Source organism: Miniopterus natalensis, chromosome 1 (assembly GCF_054644295.1).
Source record: "Miniopterus natalensis isolate mMinNat1 chromosome 1, mMinNat1.hap1, whole genome shotgun sequence".
NCBI classification, from domain to species: Eukaryota; Metazoa; Chordata; class Mammalia; order Chiroptera; family Miniopteridae; genus Miniopterus; species Miniopterus natalensis.
In genome coordinates this window covers 179,205,383-179,220,575 of record NC_142081.1, presented here as the reverse complement: position 1 = coordinate 179,220,575, position 15,193 = coordinate 179,205,383, and the positions used below count along the sequence as shown (strand labels likewise).

Below are 15,193 nucleotides of genomic sequence, written 5' to 3'. Positions count from 1 at the left end.
AACTATTGTCACTCCAATTAATTTAATAAACTGTTATTAAAAAAAAGTCACTGTACATGTGAAATGTGTGATTATAATGATGCATTTTAAAACCCATGCTTACACAAAAAGCAAATACTATATTCTTTTGATATTTGTCCAATTGTATATTATATTTTTTATACTACTTAGTATACCTACACTGATGTTTTGTTCCTACCCATTGAATGTAGTAGGTCCTAAATATTGTTTATTAACCATGAGATATCAAAATTACCAAAAGAAGTTTGGGGAAGAAACCTGGGCATAATATTCTCAGAAAAATTTTATGTGCCAGCATTTGAATATGGGAATTGGCAGTTTCATGAATGATTCTTTTTATTATAAAAATAGTCTTTAGCCCTGGCTGGTGTGGCTCAGTGGTTAGAGCATCGGCCTGCACACCGAAGGGTCTCAGGTTCTGTTCCCAGTCAAGGGAATGTACCTCGGTTGCGGGTTCGCTCCCAGTCCCCAGTCAGGGCATGTACGGAGGCAACCAGTCAATGTCTCTCTCACCTCTTTCTCTCTCTCTCTCTGTCTCTCTCTCTCCCTCTCCCTCCCTCTCTTCTACTCTCTCTAAAAAAGCAATAAAAATAAAAAAATCCTCAGGTGAGGATTAAAACATATATATATATATTCTTTAATTTGTAAAGGGATTTCTTTAGACCGAAGTCCTCCATGTCATTTAGAGTCTGATTCAAGTTATCTATCTGTGTATTATCTATCTTCCCTTTATGTACTTTCCCTGTGTATGTATATACAGGGTATCCCCCCAAAACGTATACACACACTTTGAATTATAAAGTCAGTGTTGATTAAAATACATTTCATTTTCAAAATTGAGCTATCAGCTGTTAGAGTGTGTCTACATTTTTGGGGGACACCCTGTATACCTACAACACTATGCAAAAGTATCAGTCCCATTTTCTTGATGAAGAAACTGAGAACAAAGGTGATCATGTGTTTAGCTGAAAACAATGAGATAATAGTAAATTTGGGATTATAATTTAATAAAGAAGCCTCATCTTTGGTGTGACAGTCTCTAGTTTAACTTCTACTTGAAAGTAGAGTCTGCTTATATTTGAAACAAAGCCAAACCCAGATAGTCCATATACAATAGAGATCCACATATTAATAGCTTTTTTAAAATTCTAGAATTTGTCTGTAAAGGATATTTTTCATTTGTTTGATTTCTTGAATTTATGCCAAAACAGATTTAGAAAGTGAACTTTGCCAAATATAAGCTTTTAGTCTTTATGATGTGTAAGTGCTTTTCTTCCCAATTTCAAACTATACTGGTAGTTTGCAAGTAGTAATGCAGTATTAGTATGGTCTATTATTACAATGTCATATTATACATGAGTAAATACTCTACAAGATATGTTCCTTTATTACCTTCTGGTGGTGTCAAAGAGTAGTATACAAGAATATCGCAGGTCTCTTTGTAAGAAAAATGACAAATTGCCTGTCCTCAAACAAAGGCTCTGAAATAGAGTGACACAGTCAAACATTGGCTTCAGTTTTAGGTGTGACCTTCACATTTGGTTTGGTTAACATTAGTCATTTCAGTTGTGACTGTGTAACAATATCTGCTACCACAGAAAAAACAGATCCTATTAATGTTGATGTTCCTGTATTTCATTGACTAGGATGCCTCAAGGCAATGATTACAGTGAAATAGCATTTGGCCAGGGATACTCTCAACACTGAGATACTGGGCTGCTTTCTTCTATAAATGTTTAAGTTGAATGTGAGGTATTTCTGAAGTTAAAAATATCTTCAAATACCACAACATTTCATGACAATATGACTATAATAGGCTCTTTATGAGAAAAAATATAAAAGGAAGTGAACTTTCCAGTGGGAGACAAAAGACAATATGTATTAAAAATGCTACTTGAAACTAACCCAGAAAATACATTTGCTTTTATTCATTGAATGTTTAAGTGTTGTTCTCCCTTTCCTACCTTTCTAGCTTTGTTCCCTGGTGCTACTTAGATATTTTTATTTTTATTTTTTGGTATACTGTGAGAAACAAAGGAAGAGGTAGGTCCTTCTAAGCAAAAGGGTGGCTAAGGTTAAACCCTCATACCCAATAGCTTGATTCTTTATTATAAAAACATGGAAAGAATGTAAGACCACACATTCATTGGTCTGAGAAGGAACCTGTGATGGCTATTTGTGAATATCTCGGCACGTTTTATCAACTTCATTTGTTTTTCAGTTTTTTCAAAGGGCTCTATTAGAAATGGGGCTGTCTAAGAGAGATGTTACCTTAATAACACAAAAAGTAAAATTCACCTATTATGAAGTGATTTAGATACTTGAGGATATTTCCACTTCTACACTGTTTGAATTATATTAGAAAATTAAAGCAATATGTTTGTGTGTTTTTTTAGCTATGATCAAAGCTTTTCAAAGGCAGGGACCCTTATTTTGGTATCCCCAGTGCCTAGCACTGCAGGAAAGAATGTTTCAATAAGGGGAGGAATGAATGAAAGAATCAATGAATGAGCATTGTGTTTTATAAGAAACATGGCAGGATACAATTACAAAAATAGTTTTATCATCATATATAACTACCAGTAAATTGCTTTGGAAAATTTTTTTTTCATATACCTATTTATATGTAACTTGTGTGGTTTACCTGCATCCAGGACTGTGCACAAATAGTCATTCCAAGACTTGTCCAGCAGTGTGTTTGTATGACCACTGTTTTTATAATGCTATGACCTTGGTTAATAAGTACCCCAGAGTAATGCATAGGCATAGAGCAATGCTACCATCTGATTAGCTGTTTGCTTTAATCATTGTTTAAATAAAACACACACACCCCAGTTTTTAACAGGTATTCACCATCTGAACAAAATGTAGTAATAATATCATCTAAAACTAGGGATGGGAAAAGAGTTTGTCAATTACACATTACTTAAATGCTAAATTTACCATTTTCTTGAGGTGGAATTTGAAGATCTTTGGAAAAGACAAAGTTGTTCTATTCTGAGGAAAGATATTTATTTACAGAGGAGAAGAGGGGCGGGGGGAACATAAAAGTTACATGGAAAGTAGAACTAGATTAATGAAAGAAGCTCATGAAATGTAGACTTAAATTTTAAGAATGGAAAGGAACAGAAAATACAGGGTGTCCTCAAAAAAAATGTATACAGGCTTTGAATAATTATTAATTCCAATGGGTTAAATCTGAAAAGAAAGAAACATCAGTTGAGCTGTTAAAGTGTGTATACATTTTTTTGGGACACCCTACATATCCACAGTCCTACGAAACCCAGAGAATTTAGAATGAAACGTTCAAGTGCTGGGAAGCTTATGATTTTCCAGGTATATTAACTCCTGGGACTAGTGTTGGAGTATGACTGCCATTCATGTCTTACGTATTCTGTACTTTTGTTGTGTGCACTTGAGCTAATATTTCAGTTGAAAAACTCATATACCAGCAAAAATGTCCCTGATTTTAGCTAGTCATTTATTCCCAGTTGCAAAGAAAAATAGTGGATATTCTTTGGGTTAATAAAGCGTGAAATGACTTCAAATGCTTCGAGGGAAACACAATATACCACACCAGTCTTGCAAAATGTTTTCAGAAAGCACGGTTTATCTTATCCCACCTGCATGGGAGAAACTTACTTGGCTAAGTTATCTCCTCTTTCTCCAAATCCCCTTTTATGGCAAAGAGAAAATGAGGACCTACAGCAGCAAATGGGGTTTCTCTCTCATAAACCTGTCCTCCTGAAAACCAAGAGGGGGCGGATTGGCTCACAGTGTGTTTCTCATAGGTCCTGAAGCCAGAGTCTTAGTAGATTTAACACTAATTTATTTGCGATTTGGACACCCAACTGTTAAGACCATGTTCTAATGTTGAGAATCTAATTCGTGTGGAGAATCCTGCAGCTCTGAGTTATGTTCTCGTGGGCTGTTCTCTCCAAACCCATCAGAGGGCAGCCAGCCAGGCGCAGACCTTTGGCCTTGGCGACACCAGGAGAGGTAGTTTACAGGGCCTGGTGGGTCCTTCTCACCTCTCGAGGTTCTCCAAGTGAAGGCGAGGCAGACCTATCCAGCTTATGTGGCTAAACAAGTTTTGTTTCTCTAAAGCAACATGGAGAGATTAATTTTTGTACAAAAATAAATAAATATTGCCTGTCGCCCATAATTCACAGCCACATTCAGTGCGGCATGACCTGCTTCTTTTCCTCTGCTGCTAAAAAGACATACATACATATCACACATATACTTTTCCCTTTTTAGTCTAAGCGCTATCGACTCTGCTGTTCTTTTGCTGGGGGTTTCATCCAGCATGTTTACATCAAAACGCGCATCCTGACCCCAGCCGCGGGCTCCCTGCTGCATCCTAGTTACAAGGGCTGACCAGCTGAGCGCTTAGCTCCCCGACTGCTTCAGCTTTCTCTCACCTGTCTGCTGCGAAACCACCAAAGCCGACACTAGGCAGAGAAATAAGTGAGGATGAGCATTAGATGTCAATGTGTGCCATGTGCTTAACTGGCTGACACACATCTTCATTGAGACTCAGCGGACTGAAAAGTACCTCTTTGAAAAACCTGTATGAATCAAAGGATACTATCAACAGAGTGAAAAGGCAACCGATGGGATGGGAGAAACTAATCCCTTAAAATATTAAGGAATTAATATCCAGAATACACAAGGAACTCCTACACTGCAACAGCAACAAAACAAATCAGCCAATTTTAAAACGGGCAAAGGGATGAATAGGCATTTCTCCAAAGGGTGATACCCAAATAGCCAACCAGAATATGAAAAGATGCTCAACATCACTAATCACTTGGGAAATACAAATCGAAACCACAATGATATACCACTTCATACTCATTAGGATGGCTACTACTTTAAAAACAACAACAACAAACAAAATAAAACCAAAATAACAAGTGCTGGTAAGGATGTGGAGAAATGGAATCCTTGTGCATTGCTCATGGGAATGTAAAATGGCACAGCTGCCATGGAAAACTAAAGCGGTCCCTTAAAAACTTAGACATAGAATTATCATATGATCCACCAATTCCACTATAGGGTATATACCCAAAAGAACTGAAAGCAGGGAGTCAAACAGATATCTGTACACCCAAGATCATAGCATTATTATCCACATAGCCAAAAGGTGGAAATAACCCAAATGTCCATCAATGCATGGATGAACAAAATATGGTATATATACACAACAAAATATTATTCGGCCTCTAAAGGGAAATTCTGACGCATGCAACAACATGGATAAACCATGAAGACACTGTGCTAAGTGAAATAAGCCAGACCCAAAATGACAAGTGTTGTATAATTCATCTTATATGAAATACCTGGAATAATCAAATTCATAGAAACAGGAAGTAGAAAGGTGGTTGCCAGGAGCAGAGGGGAGGGAGGAATGGGGAGTTATTGTTTAATGGGTACAAAGTTTCCGTTTGGGAAAATGAAAAAGTTCTGGAGATGAATGGTGGTATTTGCACAACAATGTGAATGTATTTAATGTTCCTGGACTGTACTCCTAAAAATGGTTAAAATTGTAAATATTATGTTATATATATTTTACCACAATAAATAACAAGAGAGTCCTGGAAAATAAGCAGAGTTATTATATGAAATAAAAAGAATGCAGATTTTTATGAGAAGGTGGGGAAATGATTAGAAAAATGATGCTCTAGGTGCTATAGCTTTTTCTTCATGTTTGCAATTCAAATTGCAAAGAGAGACAAATGACCAATATATTAGCAAATGAGACTTTTTTCCTGTATGAGATATAGTCAAAAAGTGTCCAGCCCAGCTGGGCGTGGCTCAGCAGATGAACATCCACCTAGGATCCAGGAGATCACAGTTCGATTCCTGGTCAGGGCACAGGCCTGGGTTGTGGGCTTGATCCCCAGTTGGGGGCATACAGGAGGCAGACCATCAATGACAACTCTCTCATCACTGATGTTTCTATCTCTCTGTCTCTCTCTCCCTCCCTCTCTCTGAAATCAGTAAAGATATATTTTAAAAAAAAAAAAAAGTGTCCATGTTGTTCCAAGATTAAGATTAGAGCCAGTTTGGGGAACTATTACAATTCCTTTGTGCTTTTAGATTTTGGAAGTTGTCCCAACATAAATGTAAATATATATATTTTAAAGTACAAAGCAAACCAGTATTACAAAGTGGCCAAAAAAAAAAAAAAAAGAGTAGAGAGGAATCCAAAAAATATTTATGAAGTACCTACTCTATATTAATATGCAAGGGGCAATCTACATCAGAAAGACCACTTGGAAGGTGGCAGGTTTTCTCACAAAGTTTGCCCAGTCTCCCTGAAATTGCTCAGTAGTTTAGTCAACAATTGTAACATTTCTGGCAGGTGTAGGTGGTAATGGTGAAGGATAGCTAAATATTCGTTATTTTATTTACCCCTTAAACCTGTTTGGTGTGTTCCAAAGCTTGAAAATCTGATAAAAACCCATGAACAGTGCAAGTGTCGTCTTTCAGTGTGTGTTTGGCAGGGGGCGGAGGGCAACTAGTACTGGAGTGAAGATGAAGATCAGACAGAACTAATCTGTAGAATCTGTCACCTTTAAATTCTAGTCATGATTATACAAACCCTTCTGTGAAGCCCACTGGCCTTTCCTTTGCTTTGGGGGTGCTTAGTCTTTGGTAGCTTATCTGTTATTTATGAATTATAGATGTCAGAGCTAAAGGAAACCTTAGAGGCCATAGTGAAGGATTTTCCTATTTACTTTCACACTTAAAAAAAAATAACTTGAAAAATTCTCCTAATTTCTGTCCTAAAGTGATGTGCTTTCACTGCTGGAGAACGGAAGTGACAGAACATCACGGTGTCCGCGGTCAAGTTCAGAAACCTACATAATGACCTTTACTGTTGTTTTCACCCCATGTGCACTCACCGCTGTTTACTAATGACCACTTCAGACACTCTTGAGATACAGACAGACTGAGCCTCTCACTTTAAAGAAGAAACAGGCCTTGAGAAGGTAAGTGACCTATCCTAGGATAAGTATTAAGTTTGCTGTTTGGACTCCCGACTGAATGAAGCTTCTCACAATGAAAGGGTGTTCCTCTGTTCTCCTGAAGGACACAGTACAGAATGAACAGAGGCGGTGATAACAAATACCCAGCGAATGACCACAAGCTCACACATGCTTTCCCCATAAACAGGTCTGAGAAATTGCTACTGAAACACAATGCCAATCCAATGACACTGTCTTCGACTGCAGGGACCTGATACTGGTTAAGGCTGGGGTGGGCCAGGGGGCGGAAATAGGTTTTTATTTCCTGAGCTTCCGTAGAAATATTTGATTTTTAAACTTTCTTAAAGCGATAGAACGCAATCATCACATGCATGCAGTGAAACGAACAGTGTCATATGTCACGAGAGGACAAATATAATTTGGCACATTTCTGGAGGACAGTTGGAATATATCCAGGGCTTTACAGTGTTCATTCTCATTAGTCCAGTGGTTCCATTTAGGGAAATTCACCCCAAGAAAATAATCAGTGACACAAGTAAAATTTATAGCCAATTATGTTCACTACAGTGGTATTTATAACATAATGTAATGAATAGAATAGCCTGTATTTACTATTGTGAGTAACAAACATAGCTTTCAACAGTATGGAAATGGCTAAATAAATTATGGGATAGTTGTAGACTAGAATATTAATTTCATGTTCTCAACTATGTTAACTTTGTAAAATCATATTTTAGAATGTATATGAAATATTTAAAACAATGAAAAAGGAATAAATAGACCGTAATGTTAATTGCGGTTTCTTTGGTACGTGGGATTTTAAGTAATTTTATATTGTTGCTTTATTTTTCTAGGTTTCCTTTAATAAGTATGCTTTTAAAAAAAGAAAAAAATTATAATTAAAAAAAAAAAAATCAGCTCTCCAAGTTCCTGATTCAGTTCAGATTCCACCCTAGAGGATATGAAAAGAAGGAACTTTTGGGGTGGGGTTGGGGGTGAGGAGTTTTTGGGCACATCAGTGTCACTAGGACCCCTCCCTGACATACAAGATCTATTGCCTTTACCTTTCAGATCTATGTGAGGGCTGTGGCTGCGACTGGGGAGGGCTGGCCATGCAGGGTTCCAGATGAAGACGATACACATGACCTCTCTTTCATGCTTCCCATCCCTGCCACAGTGTGCTTAAAATGATCAGCCACAGAATACTACCTTCTACCTGTAGAGAATTATGGAGTTGTCAAAGTGTATTTACATATGTTGTAATTCACTGGACTGCCATGAGTTAGGGTCTGACATGACAATTACTTTTACTTTATATGACAAGTGAGGAAACAAATTAGAAAAGGAATGAGGACTGTTCAAGAAAATATAATCATCTTCCATAGCTTGTACAAAGGACCCTTCCTTGTGTCCAGCCCTTTCGGAAGACAATGCTGATTGAAATACCCTTGACCCCTGTTGGGAGAGTGCAAAAGACAAACTATAAGCAATACATAATTATTCCTCACCTCTTATTTCCTAAGATGCTCACACATGCGTATGGCAGCAATATTTTTCCTCTTAAGCCACAAAGATGTAAACGAAACAAAGAAATAAGGATTTATGTTGTGGGTTCAAAATGACTTACTCTGTATAACCGCTCCTGTTGCCACATAATGACATACCAGGTGCACGCTAAGTAGCAGATAACTCGGTCAACAGGAATGAAAATTTATGTTTTTCCTTAAGGACACAGCTGGTGTACTCACCAAAAACCACCAATTTGACTTGTCTGGTCCTTTACAGGATGTAGAGTGGGAACACGCAGGGAAATTCAGGCAGCTTGCTTGGGGCTTCTCAGTTCAATTTTCGGAGTGCCCTTTAAGGCAGATCTTATGGATAAAAAAAAAAAAAAAGCTAGAAATGTTTTCTATTTCAATATAATTTTCATACATGCGTTAGAAATTTGGAGCATTTTCTTCAAAAAATGGACTGCCATTACTCTATCATGTTCTCCACAAACCAAGGAACGCAACCCCTTTTCTTCTTCCTGCCCTTGAACAGGGAACAGGAATATGAAAATGACCAGTTTCTTCCATTTCTTATTTTTCCCCTCTGCCTTCTTTAGAGCACCCATGACTCTAAGATGAACAATACATATTTAGGAAGGAACACAGATATAGCCTATATTTTATGCTTACAGACCCTTAAAAAATGAGGTGGTTCCCTTTACAGGGATGGTAAATCTAACTCATGGGCCCCCGTCCCCACTTGGGGGCTTTGCTACACATCACTGATAGATCACCACACTTTTTCCTGCTGAATCCAGAGAGGGTCCCAAGACCACTGCAATAGGAACCACCATCACTGCCAACTGATGACAGCTGCTATCAAAGTGACTTGATATTCTGCCCTAAAATGTGCAGCTGAGATTCTGCTGAGAATGTTCTTTGCATGGAAAGTCCCACAGGATTTGGGGGTCCTAGGATAAAGGACCTTTAAAGTCATGACATAGAAAATATTCAAATTTAGTAGACTTAAGAGTTCAAGATAAGGAAATTTTGGATGAGACATTAAAGTATATCCTAAGCACAAAACTTTTACCTATATTTCACATCTGGATACATAATCTGCCCAACTTTAAGAATATTCCCTCCCAACTACCGAGAGCCCTCACAGAGCCCCCTAAGATTCAATATGGCACAGTGGCTGCAGGACCAGACTGGGGGGCTAGAAGACTAGTTTTTGTTTTGTTTTTTAATTTTTCCCAACTTTATTGAGAAATAAATTGACAAATATGATTGTATATATTTAAAATGTAGAATCTGATGGTTTGATAGTTTTAATCCTGGCTCTGCTGTGCCTTTTTCTGTGTTCTTGGGCAAATCACTTCACTTATTTGAGCCAAAGTTTGTTCCCTTGAAGAAAATTAGGAGTTGGATGACTGGTAGTTTTCAAACGGTTTTAATATTTGTTTTGCTTCATTTTTTTTAGGTGTAGCACGCTTTCTTCCACCAAAAATGTATCTCGGTGCAGAAACAAAACTGAGAAAACAGGAGCTGGCTGAAGTGGAGGAAGGGGATGATATGGGGAGGGCCCTCCAGCTCACTACCGATTCTGCTCCACCGCCCACAGGGGCTGTGGGGGCCCCCGCAGGGCCGTTTGGACTACAGAGAGCACGGTTTGGAACCGGCTGATTAAATGGCCTCTAAAGATAGTTGCAGCTCCAAAATTATTCTGTTGTAACTATCTTTATATTGCAATGACTGGCAAAGCATTCAATGGGATCCACAACCTGATGGGAACACACGCAATAAGACCAAACAAGGAGCTGATTTTAATCATTTTTATCAATGATTTACTGGGGGGGAGGGAGAGCACCATACCCTCAAATAAATCATAAAGTAACAGCTGTTAAACTACTGCTCAAAGTATATAACCTACACCCAGGTCTGTGATGATGATTTCCTAAATGCTGCATCCTGGATAACACCTTATGATCAACATCACGATGTTTGTTAAGGAAAAATAAATATGCAAATGTACAAGTTGCATCCTGAAATTAATCCTACCCTACTCTGGCAACGAAATGAAATGTAGACTCCTGCACTATTCATTTACTAGCTAAGTGAATCCAGACAAATTTATTCAACTTTTCTGAGCCTCAGTTTCCACATCCATAAAAGTGGAGATAATTCCTTGCAGAACTGTATGGAGAACAGAGAAAATATTTATCAAGCACCATTCTGGCACGTATTGTTTGTGCACAGTTGTGAGTTTTCTCTTTTCACATAATGGCAAAATTTCCCCCTTTAAAAAATAGGATCATGGCAATGGACACGTAAACTCCATGAATTGAAAACTATTAACATATTAATAAAATGATAGGTTTTACTTAGTTTTTTATTATATCTTTATGAAGGAAAGAAGGGCTATTGATGTGCCTCTCGTGGCTGTTCAAGAAACAGAAAACTTCCCCCAAATGAAACACTTAGGTTCAGTTGTTTGTTTCCAGAACGACTCCAAACACATTTCATAACAATTTTAATGTTGTTTTGTCATAAAAATCTTCAAACACAACCCATATGCCACTTTGTCCTGTGGCTTCACACTCCTCCTGACACATTATTAGGTACCCCACGGCACCCACTTTGAGAAGTCCAGCTCTAGTCCATATCTTTGATTTTACTGTGGAGGAAACTTTTATCAATGGTCTCATAACTTGGTATACTAATAAGAAATGGCCTCCAGACATGAATTGGGTTAATTAACTCACTCCAATCCCCTCACTCATTCTGTAAAACAGGTACGGATATTGCTTGCTATAGCATAGAGTCTTTATGAAGACCCAATGGGGAAATTTTTCTAGATTCCAGTAGAAGGAAAAGCTGTTCTGAGTAGAACACTTGGCTTGTTTTTATTTTGGGGTATATGAATCTTAGAGTTGATTATGATTCTCTCTTCAGCAAATGTTTGGTGGACTTAAGATACCTGTGGCATCATCTTAATGTGCCTGCCCTGACTTTTTACCTTCTGTTCTTGTTGTACCATATGTAGTTTTGAAAGTTGTATCAAGTCCATTTTGGGGATGAGGCAGGAAATAAATACATGAAATGAATATATGTATTTTTTCCAAAAAGATGTTCTAGTTCAATATTAAGTTCCAGGTCACATTCTGCTTGCTTTCAACTCTCAGTCATAACCCTAAGCTAACAAAGTAACCCTTTCATCCCCACCCTCCACCCCAAGGAATGAGAGTTCTGTTTCTTAAAAGCAAATCCTTTCTTAAGAGAAACCAACTGTGCACACCCAGCGATGCTGGTACGTGGGCCTAATGCTACCAGGAGACCACGGGGCAAGAGTGAGATGAGTTCTAGTTCTCACTGCCACCGGCGCCAGCTCACCATGGGCATGCCATTGGACTGAAGCTGGTATTAACACCTCAGGGAAGAACTATTACAGTGATAAAATAAGATAGCACATTTGAAAGCACTTTGCAAACTGCCAACCACCAGTTCCTGCCTGGATGCTGGCAGGAGCCTCTCAACTGACTTTGTCCCATCTGCTCTTGCCCACTGCAGTCAATGTAGCTCCCAAGGCAGGAAAGGTGACCTTTTAAAAACACACAATTTGATCATATCACCTTCCTGCTTAAGCCTCTAAACAATCTTCCCACTGCCGTAGGATAAAGTCAATATTCTTTGTAGGTCCTATAAGGAAGACTTTGGAAAACAAACAAATAAATAAAGGAAGACTGGCTCCTTCTGTCAGCCTCATCCTGTGTCACTTTCCCTCTTACACAAGCTGTTCCTAACGCTTCCAACCCTCGCCAGCGCCCCTGCCTAACCAGCTTACACTCATCCTTAAAGCTCACCCTCGAAGTCATCCCTGGAGCCCGAGATACGTTCCTGTAACGTCCTATAATCCCTCACAGCACTCCTCAATAACATGAGGCCGAATCACATGAAGCTGAAGGAGGACAGAAACGGTAGACTACTGGCCATTTTATTTGGTTTAACCCCCTTACAATACTTGGTATAACAGATCTAGGTTTGATTCACTACTATAACCCGTGTCCCACACCCCATCCTAGCACCCAGTAGGTGCTTAATTTTTTGACTAATGTGAGATGTTATACTACCTTTTTAATGCTAAGCACATAATTTTTATATTGTCCCTGGTAGTAAAAATTACGTTTTTATTCAAATGCTACTTCTAAGTGCCTTGGGAATAAAGGGAAGAAATGGAATGAAAAATTTACTTTTTAAGATTTTCATTTTTGGCATTTCTGGAAAGCATGAGTCCTAGTAAGTATAATACATATCATCAGGGATAAAATTAGCCCCTGGTGTGGTATCGCTCATGAATTTCTTTTAACTCAAATGTTTCTCACCGAAGGACAGAATGAAAACAACTTGGAAAGGAAACCAGATGGTTTGGATTTCTCTCTTTTTACAGCTTTCACGTGCAACAGCAAGTCAGCTAGTGGGGGAAAAGATAGCATCTAAAAGAGTGCTAGACTAGAACTTGTCCAACTATGCCGTATGTGGTGTCCCTAATGACATGAATGGAGCAAAGACCAAGACTAAGCCAACTTGGGATGACGTATGGGGTAGGCTGGGCTTATTCACAAGCTACATGATACAATAATATTAATAGTGTTAACAACAGATGACATTCAGTGAGTGCTTACTATGCACCAGGTACTGTTTTATTTAATCACTACCACAATCCCATGAAGCAAATTCTATGGTTATTTTCATTCTGGGGATGAGGGAACTAAGGCACAGGGAAGCTGCCCATTGGCTAAGGCCCCTTAGCTGAAAGTGATGAGCTGGAATTCAAACTCAGGAGGTCTGAGACCAGAATCTGTGCTCTTAACTATTCTGCTCCATGGAAAATTCCAATTGCTTCTGCACCCGAGTCTGGAAGAGTAAAGTTGTGCTATAACAAAAATGGTGAATTATATGCATTTATATTGCAGCTTTAGAGTCATTTATGGCTCAAAACTGTGAATGGCAAACCCATGGATTGTCAAGGCCCACTGTCAAAGAATTTCTTTCTCAAGAGTCCCAGTATTCAACTTTAAGCAGTAAAAGATAATTTCAACCTGGGTTAGAAATATAAGAGTTTAATTTTTTTGTTGAGGAGAATGCCGGATATCATAAATATCTTAGGTTCAGAACTCCCTGGTTATCCAATTTGTTCCCTAGATTCTTGAAAACCTGTCCCATTTTGGAAAGCTTTTGAGAAACCTCAGAGACCCACAAAAGGAGTAAACAGAACCTGCAATTTCACTTTCTACTGCTCAGTCAATAATCTCTAATCAGACCATTCTTTCTTGCTACACTTAAAAAATTATCTACCTCTTTAGCAGCAAAGAAAATGAACATACTAACATTCACGCCACAGAAACAGGATTTTAAAAATAAATACAAATTACTAATTCGTTACATATGATTCACAGGTGGTGGTTATTGAGCTATCACTCCCCACCCCCACCCCCACCCCATCTTGGTGCATTAACATTTGACCCTTTTTATAATATGCACCTTGTACCAGTGAAACCTAAGGCACCAGCTAGTTACTCATTAAACTCGGGTGCCAAGGGCTGACTTGTACAAATTACACTGTTAACTGCCTGGCCTGGCCTGTGTGCAGAAGTGGAAAAAAAGCAATCATCATAGCTGTGAAATTCTGTCATATCGGCAGAATTGAACTACAAATTGCAGCAATTCATGCCTGACCTCTGATCTGTGAAGTTAGTCTAAAACCTTTGACCCTTGGCTTGGAATTGAGAAACAGCATTTACTTGTGCTGGAGAAGATGGCTAGCAGGGCTTCTCTGCTGTGAATAGTTAACTCCCTGACTGTTGGTCAACCCCATCTCCCTCCCCCAAGGAGCCAAACAGAGTGAGAGGCTGTGAGGGGGATCTTGAGAGTGGCTTACCATAAGATGGCATTTGGAACAAATCTAATAAACGTAGAAAGTTTCAGGATGCAAGACTTTTAAATAGTATATAAAAATAATAAGAAAAGGAGGAATGTGAAATAACTTAAATCTTTGGGCATTTATATTCAGTGATATGTGCACTAAAAAAATTCTCTTTACAAATTAGACAAAAAAATTCTCTTTACAAATTAGACAAAAATAAACAAACGTATTATCTAACTTCTGTTATAAAATACAACCCATATTAAGCCATCTTTGGGGGAAAAGCAATAATAGGAAACCAGTTACACTTTTCTTCGAACCCAAATTTACTTCTACTACTAAACATTAGATGTAGGCTAATGACAATAACGGCATACATTTTTTATGTATACACTTCATTGTAACATTGGTTTATCATTTTATTCATAATGAGGAAGGTTTTTCTTTTGAGGATTAGCTTCGAATGCTATTCAAACTGCTCCATTTCCAGGTAGAAAGAAGCAAATGATTCCATTTCTCTTGTTTCTTTGAGATAATATTAGAACAAATCTCAAACAGCACATAAAATATAACTAAACTACTCTTTTTAATGAAAGTGAAACTTTTCTGTAGTCTTTAAAGCATAAAATCTACAGGTAACTGATCCTGTTTCATAAACCTTACTTTGAAAAAGTGATTGATACAGGAGTCTTCTTGTACCAAAACTTTTCTCAGAGAAAACGGCATTGTGGCTGACCTTTATGTGATAATTATCGTAATGC

The 15,193-nt window shown here is 38.2% G+C and overlaps 1 protein-coding gene across 1 annotated transcript in view; it reads right to left on the bottom strand.

Annotated features, from left to right (window-relative positions):
* The window catches only part of RBM47 (RNA binding motif protein 47), a 32,427-nt gene extending 23,596 nt beyond the window's left edge, over window positions 1-8,831 (bottom strand). Inside the window, exon 1 of the mRNA XM_087816896.1 lies at window positions 8,768-8,831. The gene's annotated coding sequence lies outside the window, so the exon portion shown is untranslated. The remainder of the gene's footprint in view (window positions 1-8,767) is intronic.
* Window positions 8,832-15,193: the final 6,362 nt, after the last annotated feature.